Source organism: Phacochoerus africanus, chromosome 10, assembly GCF_016906955.1.
Source record: "Phacochoerus africanus isolate WHEZ1 chromosome 10, ROS_Pafr_v1, whole genome shotgun sequence".
In the NCBI taxonomy this organism is placed as follows: domain Eukaryota; kingdom Metazoa; phylum Chordata; class Mammalia; order Artiodactyla; family Suidae; genus Phacochoerus; species Phacochoerus africanus.
The window spans coordinates 40,381,369-40,390,511 of NC_062553.1; the positions used below are offsets into that span (position 1 = coordinate 40,381,369).

At 47.2% G+C, this 9,143-nt stretch overlaps 1 protein-coding gene across 3 annotated transcripts in view; it reads right to left on the reverse strand.

The window, feature by feature from the left end:
* Positions 1-7,139, reverse strand: part of LNX1 (ligand of numb-protein X 1) — a 211,069-nt gene extending 203,930 nt beyond the window's left edge. For 2 of the 3 annotated variants that reach the window (XM_047799584.1, XM_047799581.1), the window contains exon 1: positions 6,870-7,137. The gene's annotated coding sequence lies outside the window, so the exon portion shown is untranslated. Of the gene's footprint in view, positions 1-6,869 lie in introns of all 3 variants that reach the window. The other variant, XM_047799585.1, reaches the window with a different exon arrangement.
* Positions 7,140-9,143: the final 2,004 nt, after the last annotated feature.

Below are 9,143 nucleotides of genomic sequence, written 5' to 3' on the forward strand. Positions count from 1 at the left end.
TGACTGTGTCTTTGGATTCACAGACTTTTTTTTTTTTTTTTGGCTTTTTAGGGCCGCACCTGTGGCATAAAGAGGTTCCCAGGCTAGGGGTCAAATCAGAGCTACAGTTGCCAGCCTACGCCACAGCCACAGCAACGCCAGATCCTAGCTGTGTCTGTGACCTACACCACAGCTCCTGGCAACACCAGATCCTTAACCCACTGAGCAAGGCCAGGGATTGAACCCACAACCTCATGGTTCCTAGTCAGATTTGTTTCCACCGCACCATGACGGGAACTCCTGATTCACAGTTTTTGGTTATGATGCACCACTGGCATTTCTGACCTTCCAGTTTTGGTCCCCTGGCTCTCAGAGGGTGTGGACTATAGAGCAGGGAGGACTGCCTCATGGCTCCATCGACAGTGGGCTGACAGGCCACTGCTGACCGGCTGCCAGCTCCTGTTCAAGCACTTTTAGGACAGTTTCAAAAACCTCCTCACTCTCCACCCTTCCACCTCCCCAACACACTCAGGGTGTAGAATTACTTCAGCAATAATTAAATTTCAAGATGGTCGCCCTTCAGCTCTGGGTGACCTTGGTTGGCACTGGATTTGTCAGAGCAATCGTGACATGGCTATTGGCCTGGACCTGCGTGAGTGTGGACAGTGGCCAGTCCGAACACATCTCAGTGAAAGAGAAACAGAGAGAAGAGAGGTGATCTCCATAGCATGTCTCCTCTGTGACACTGGGACCGTGAGAGGTCGGAACAATGAAAACATCATGTAGCCTCCCAACCCCCCGATATGTTAAAAGAAAAGCAACAATAAACCATAAAGTGAGCCTACAGAAGGGCAACAAAGTTCTGATTTTTCTTCAAATAACAGCTTCAGAATTGCTTTGGAAATTCCAGATCTATTCTTTAAAATGTATTTTTTATAATTTTACAGTGATTTTTATTTTTTCCATTATATTATTCGCTGGTTTACAGTGTTTGGTCAATTTTTTTTAAATTTTTGAATTGTTAGGTAAAACAACTAATTTAATCACTGTTATTAACTCCACAAGGTAAGTACACTTATAACTTCCAGTTTCATCATTAAGGAAATGAAGGCCCAGAGCTGTCACTTGCCTGCGATCACATAACTAGTGAGTTGCAGAGACAGGATTTGAACCCAGAAAGTTGAGTTTCAGAGTCTCTTGTCCTAAAGTCTAAAATCCAGCCATTTGAGCCTGGAACCTGTGACCCACCTCTGCCAGCCTGCACCTGCCTTTCAGCCCCTCCCCTTGCCTCGGGCCCTTCCACTCACCTCTCCCTTTGCCCACCTTCCACCCTGGCTCATTCATCCACCTTCCCCCCCCCCCCAACAGTGTTCCCCTCGGGCATCTCCCCTCCACCCACCCTGTCTGGATGAGGGGTCCTCCCATGGCAGGCTGTTCGGACAGCTCATGCTGCACTTTGCAACACCGAATCCTAAGTGTCTGACTCTTGCCTGCCTCTCACCATAAACTGAGACTTCCCTGAGGATAGAGACCAAGGTTTTAAATCTCTGTCCCGGAGTTCCCGTTGTGGCTCAGTGGTTAACGAATAAGTAGGAACCATGAGGTTGCCAGTTCGATCCCTGGCCTTGCTCAGTGGGTTACGGATCCAGTGTTGCTGTGAGTTGTGGCGTAGGTCAGAGACATGGCTCGGATCCCAAGTGGCTGTGGTGTAGGCCAGTGGCTAGAGCTCTGATTCGACCCCTAGCCTGGGTACCTCCATATTCTTCAGGTGCAGCCCTAGAAAAAGACTAAATAAATAAATAATAAATAAATCTCTCTGTCCCAACCTAGCCAAGTCCCTGGTTCGTAGTCAGTGCTCAGTACCTGGTTTTGAGTAAACAAATGAGGCGGAGCCCAGACTAGACCTTAGACTAGAAAGAGCAGCAGTGATTGCCCAAATGGTAGTTTCCACCCTGGAAAGGCTGGTGGTACCCGGTGCGGACAGGGAGCAGCCCCCGTCCATAGAGACTGAACCAGTGGTGAATGGAATGGATTCAGGGTGTGAACCTGACACCTTCAGGCCTGGTCCTGGGGACATGTGCCCGATTCATAAGGAAGAGTCTGCTCCCACAAATCAAAGGCAGTGACAACACTTGTACACCCCCAAATGGTTGTCATCGGTCAAAGAGTGACTGTTGGGTTTTTCAAAAATGTCAAAATTGAAATCCTATGAAATTAGATTGTTATGGTCATTATACAACTACAGATGTGATAAATTTATATGAGTAAGAAAAAAAAGAAAAAAAAGTCAAAATTGAATGAATGTTTTTTTTTTTTACCTTCTCTTCTTTTTCTAAATAATTTAGTCCTTTGAGCCATTATATGGAGCCAGGTAAGGTAGCCATGTGGGGGATGGAAGCAGTATGGTGGCCCAGATCAAATCAGGAGATGAATGGTCTAGAAAGGACGGCTGCCTGGCACAGGACCAGAGCCTGGATGGGCAAAGGAAGGGATTCCTCTGAGGGGCAGCCTGGGTTTAGCTGAATCCATGTGGGCTGAGGAGGTGCCTGTGTAGGGAAGGGGGCAGTGGTCATGATAGCAGCTGGTCACATTCAGGGGATTGATCAGATAAGCAGGTGTATTAAGGCTGATGGGAACCAGGCTCCACAAGTGTTAGAGAAGGAACTTACAATATGGAGAGGGAGAAAGTGAGGATGCACCCTGTGGGGTTGGACTGCAACTGGCAGCACCAGAGTGAACTGATGGTTTTAAATAAAACTGATCATCTACAGAAATAAATATAAATGAATACACACACACACACACACACCCTAGCTCTGCCCACTGAGAGAGTCAGGGAACAGCAATACCTGAAGTAGCAGTCTGAATTTGGATTCTAAATAATTCCCCACTAAATAGAATCAGAGATCCTTAACTTTTTTTTTTGGGGGGGGGGCACACCTGCAGTGTATGGAAGTTCCCAGGCTAGGGGTGGAATTGGAGCTGCAGCTGCCAACCTACACCACAGCCACAGCAACACCAGGTCTGAGCCGCAGCTGTGACCTACACCATAGCTCACGGCAACACCTGATCCTTAATCCACTGAGCGAGCCAGGCATCAAACCCTCATCTTCATGGATCCTACTTGGTTTATTACTGCTGAGCCACAGCGGGAACTCCAGAGCTCCTTGATTTCTAAGGCTGGAACCTCACATTGTACGAGGAAGTAAGGAAGTGCTTCAACAATGATGACATCATGCCCAAAGGGCACATTGACAGTTTCATTGAGAATGAGATATTTCTATAACTTCAAGGTCCTTCTCTCTAGGACACTTGTTAATGAAAAAGAAAAGGAAGAAGAGTAACTTCCCAATGGAGAACCCTGGAGGGGTTTTATTTAATCATTTATTTAATGATCAGTTTTATTTAATCAAGTGATCTCAGCGGAATTTAAAATCGTCTGTCGCCTGATAGGATGTACTAAGTAGAACACAGCATCACTTCTGTGATATTCTTGCCTAAGTTGTAGAAATGGAATCTAAGTGTAAGGAAATGCAGACAAACCAAAGTGAGGAACCTTCTGCAGAACAGCTAAGCCTCTAATTTTAACAAGTGTCCGGGTCATGAGGGTGGAGGAAGTATGGAGGGAGGGCACCATACTGGAGCAAAGACATGTGACCACGAAAAGCAATGCCTGATGCTACAACGCTCTTTTGCTAAAAGGCAACTTGCAAAAACCTGAACTGGTCTGAGGCGCCAGTGACAACAGATGCAAACTTTCTGGGGTCGGAGGATTAGATAATAGCAACATAGCAACATTAACTTCCTGATTTTGTGGTTGTGTTAGAGGATGTCCTTGTTTATGGGAGATGCACACTGAAGTATTTGGGGGAAAAGGAGGCACTTTTTTGACAGCTTATTCTCAAAGGGATCAGGAAAAAGACAATACAGAATTCTTTGCCCAGCACTGTACGTGCAACTTTCCCATAAGTTTGAGATAAATATATCTTCGTCTATTCTATATCCATATCTGTATCTACATCTACATTTGGGTGGATAAAGTGGGAGTGGTTGCCCGAGGGGCAAAGTCAGGGTATATCTGCCATATGTCAGTTCTCGGCTTAAGTGCTAGAAATGTGCATTCTCACTCCACTCATTTAGTAAAGAATGGACAGTTTCCCGAAAAACTAGAAAGAGAGAACACAGTATCTCTAGGGCTGGTCATGCCAGCCACTTGGCTTATCTGATAATGGGCTCATCTGCCAGAACCAAGAAAGTGGGGACATGGAGGCCCCTTTGTCCTCCCAGGAAGTCTGTGGGATAACTAAGGGCCAGTTCGTCTGTATTCATCTGGCACATGGATTGTGTCGAGGATCCTATGTTCCTTGGAAGCTTGGTCTAAAGTGCTAGTAACAACCACCATTGCCTATGGGGTACCTTCTAAAGGTCCAAAACTGACTGGGAGAGGTGTTTCATGTGTTCTTTTTTTTTTTTTTGCTTTTTTTGCTTTTTTTTAGGGCTGCACCTGTGGCATATGGAGGTTCCCAGGCTAGGGGTTGAATTGGAGCTACAGCTGCCAGCCTACACCACAGCCAAAGCAATGCGGGATCCGAGCCACATCTGCGACCTACATCACAGCTCATGGCAAAGCCAGGTCCTTAACCCACCGAGCAAGGCCAGGGATCAAACCCACAGCCTCATGGTTCCTAGTCAGATTCATTACCACTGAGCCACAATGGGAAGGAACTCCGTGTCTTTTTTTTGTGATGATCACAGTGGGTCTCCATGTTAAGTACTGTCCGTGTCAAGTACTGTCCCCATCTTCTAGTTGAGTGAAAAGGCTTGGAAAGGCTTAGAAACAGACTCATTGTTATGGGCTGGATGATGTCCCTTCAAGTTTATATTCTAAAGCCCCATTGTATCTCAAAAAGTGGCTAGATTTGGAGATGAGACATTGAAAGTGGTGAGTAAATCAAAAAGGGGTCCCTAGGGTGAACCCTAATCCAACCTGATTGATGCCCTTCCCAGAAGAAATTTGGACATGCAGAGAGACACCAGGGCTCAGGTGCAAAGAGGGATGACCACGTGAGGACACAGCAAGAAGGGGGCCCTCTGCAAGCCCGGCAGAGTGGCCTAACCCTGATGTTGGACTTAGAGCCTCCAGAACTTTAGAAAGTACATTTCTGTTGGTGAAGCCACCCAGGCTGTGGTCCTTTGTTATGCAGCCTGGCAGACTAACACAGTCATACCACACATCTGGTGGGGGCTGAAGTTGCTATTCAAAATCAAGTCAGTATATTATAGGAAATTAAACATTTATATAAATACTCAGAAATATATTTTTAAAAAAATCAAATCAGTATAGCTTTGATGCAAGCCACCTTACTACACCAGGGCTTCTGCCATGAAACCTCTCCTCTGACCCTCTCCCTTCAACAGACCGCCCAGGACACTCATCCAAGTATCCTTAGCCGATCCCTCCTCTGTGACCTCACAGCACTTAGCACACTGCCTATAGTTTGTTACACACAACTAACCCATAATATTGTGGTCCAGTTGAGGGTAGGGCTCCTCTTCTCTGTGTCCCAGCCTCTCCCATGGAGCCAGGTACATGGCAGTTAAATAGTTAGTATGAACTGAGCACTTGGGTGCCAGCAAAGATTTCACATGCATCATCGCATTGACATCTTAAGACAACCCCATGAAATAGGCATCACCACTGTTCCCACTTTACGTGTCAGAAGACTGAGGTCACAGGGGTTATCTGAGTCACCCCAGGACACAGCTACTAGGCGGTAGAACCAAGAGTCATGTCCAGATGGTCTACCTCCCCAGTCTGTGCTCAGCACCCCCTCTGCTCCTCCGCTGCCAGTCTTGCTGTAAATGCTCACTCCCTCCCTACCTGGGGCGGCCAGGGGACAGGGGGAGGGGTGCGCTGATCTGCATTGCTCTCCCTCAATGTAAGTCTGCACGTCACGCTAAGCCTGGTGTAAGGCTCCCCTCCCATGGAAAGCCTTCTCATAAACAAACTCCTCTCCCAGCTCCCACTCCTTCAGCACCACCTGGGCATCCAGCCTGCCCTGCGCCCTGACACGTGACCCAGAGTTGGGCACACGGGCCAGCGCTGATCAACATCTGTTGAACTGGAGTCAATGCCTATGGAGAGAAGCAGACAGGGATACACAACGCGGTGGCGTATTGGACTAGACCCCATGACTCTCTGTTTCTGGATTGTCCAGGGGAGTTCCTGTTGCTCTGGTTCCATCCTCTCATCAGATTGTGTGCTGGGAATGTGGCAGAGAATGGAGCCTGGTATTTGGTTTAGAGAGGAGAGTCACCAGTCTGCTGAAAAGAGGCAGGAGCGGCAATGAGATGGACTGTCTCACCTCCTACCTGCTGCTGGGCAAGTCCACTGCTCTGGGCCTCAGTTGCTCTGTAGATGAAAGTGCAATGACGATGCCTATTTCTACTGCCAAAATGGGATAAAATGCATGAATGTATTTTGAGTATTGATGACGAACAGTGTCACAGAAACCCAGTCATTATTAGTGGGATTACTTATGATTTACTGACTTGCTTGGCCAGTAAAAAAAAAAAATTTACATATGTATATATGTAGTTTTTATTTTTGAAAATAAAAAAGAGGTGTCCGTGGAGAATGCAGAAAAAAATAAATAAATCAAGCCTAAAGAGAGCAAATATCCTGAGGCCTTTCTAGAATGTTTTGGAAAAGACAGACCTAGATAGCTCTAGGTTCTCAACATCTTGGGTGTGTGTGTGTCTGTGTGTGTGTATGCATGTGTTTGCCTGCAGTGCAGTGGGGGTGAGGGTGGAGGCTGGGCAGGGAGAGTCTGGGGCAAAATTTTCTCCAATTGTCTGATGCCACCCTCTGGAGGAAGAAGGCCTCTTACCTTTGCTATGCTGTGAATCAGTTTCCAGCCAGGTAAGGCCTCTTGGTACAGTCCATTTGGGAGCTAAGTTTTTCTGACTCAGCAGTAGCCCAGAAAAATACTCTTCCTCTTTCCTATGGCCTGTCTTCCAGACACGCATGAGAACCACCCCGCTTTGCAGTTCATCAGCTCATCCCAGGCCCCGTCTGCAGGCTTTGCACAGAGCTGATCCATCAACCAGGGGAGAGCAGCCCCCGCAGAACAGCCACCCAGGAGCATCGGTAACAAGTCTGCTCTGGTTTGCATGGGGCCGAGGCTCCCTCCAACTTCCTCCTGCTCTCGCCAAAGCCAGGATCCTTTTGTTCACCTTTAGAGCTGCCAAATCAGAACTACCGCACCCCTGGATGTTGTTTTCCTGCAGGCAATGGGAAAATGAGTTTGGAGCCAGGGAAGGGAAATCAACAAGGAAATAAACACAGGGTCACTGCCCCTCCAGGTCAGCACCAGGCTGGGACATCATCATGCTAGGACCACTTCCTAAACAGGCGGGAGCTGGCCACTGCCTGGACGGGTCTCAGAATCCTGGGCATCTTTTCATTTTTAAATCTGCGAAGAAGCGTGCCTCTAGCTCAGAAGCATGAAATCTATCTCAGACAAATCAAGCAGTCCTGACTCGCTCCGATGCCTTGCCAAATCTTTCAAAGATTTTCCGTAGGCAGCATCTCTCGTAACGGAACACTGGCAAATGTTTGTAGACAAAGAAAAAGAGGGAGCGAGTTCATGGCTGACACTAGCTAAGACTTTTAACGCTATAGATAAGACATTTAAAGATACCCTCTAAAGATACAGGATTATCGTTTCAATAAGGATTTCTTCTACCTACTCTTCCAGGTCACGGTCATCAGCAGCGGCGCTGTCTTTGCTTGCTTACTTCACTTATGGAGACTTTACTGTCAGCTGGGTCCTGGGCTAACAACCTCCCCTGCATTATTTCATTTAATCCTTGACATAAGCTTATAGTTCTCATCCCCATTTTGTGGATGAAGAAACTGAGGATTAGCAAGATTAAGTCACTCCTGCCAAGTCACCAAGCTGGTTAAAAATGTAGAAATTGCCTTTCTGGAAGGGTGTTCTTCTAAGCCCTGTTTTTCCCGCCTGTCGGCTTAGGTACTTCTGTGGGCTGACAGCTCCGGTGATGGCCAAAGAAACTCTTCGATCTGGGAATAGAATTCTAAACAGAAACACAGATCATCAGCTAGCTAAGCGGTCTTGCCCTGGAGTTATGAATCAGTGCTACCTTTCGGTAACTTGCACACAGAACACACCTAGCCCAGGGACCCCTGCCTCTTGCTAATCCACGGGGGCACTGCTGGCTGCTGTCACCTGGCTGTCCACCGTGATTCTTTTTTTTGTCTTTTTGCCATTTCTAGGACTGCTCCTATGGCATATGGAGGTTCCCAGGCTAGGGGTCTAATCGGAGCTATAGCCTCTGGCCTACACCACAGCCACAGCAACATAGGATCTGAGCCGCGTCTGCAACCTACACCACAGCTCATGGCAACGCCGGATCCTTAACCCACTGAGCGAGGCCAGGGATCGAACCCGCAACCTTGAGGTTCCTAGTCAGATTCATTAACCACTGAGCCACGACGGGAACTCCTCCACTGTGATTCTGATCTACCTGTAAGGAAGTGCCCTATAAATTTCGTGGCTTCCGTGTGTGCTTCAGCCTGATCACAAGTTCATCTTTTTAACTTTAGAAGCCTAGCAGTTAGGAGCTTCTTTTCATAAGTCATCCATAAGCTGTGATTCTATCTCAGCCTGGAAACGTCTGCTGGATGCAAAGAAATCGGCAAGTGTATTTTCAGTCCTCAGGTCCTACTGTAGCTTTTTTTTTTTTTAAGTATGAGCACCAGCCTCCTCTTTACTTCCAATTGTTAGCATGGAGCTCCTGTGCGGTTACCCAGGCAGCTGGCCTCTGGGGTCAAAAGAAAGTAAAACCTGTATTTATTTATTTATATTTATTTATTTATTTATTTATTTATTATTAGGGCCGCACGTGTGGCATATGGAAATTCCCAGCATAGAGGTTGAATTGGAGCGACGGCTGCCAGCCGACACCACAGCCACAGCAACACAGGATCCAAGCCATGTCTGTGACCTACACCACAGCTCACGGCAATGCCGGATCCTTAACCCACTGCATGAGGCCAGGGATCAAACACACATCCTCATGGATACTAATCAGGTTCCTTACCACTGAGCCACAAAGGGCACTATGTAAAACCTTTAATT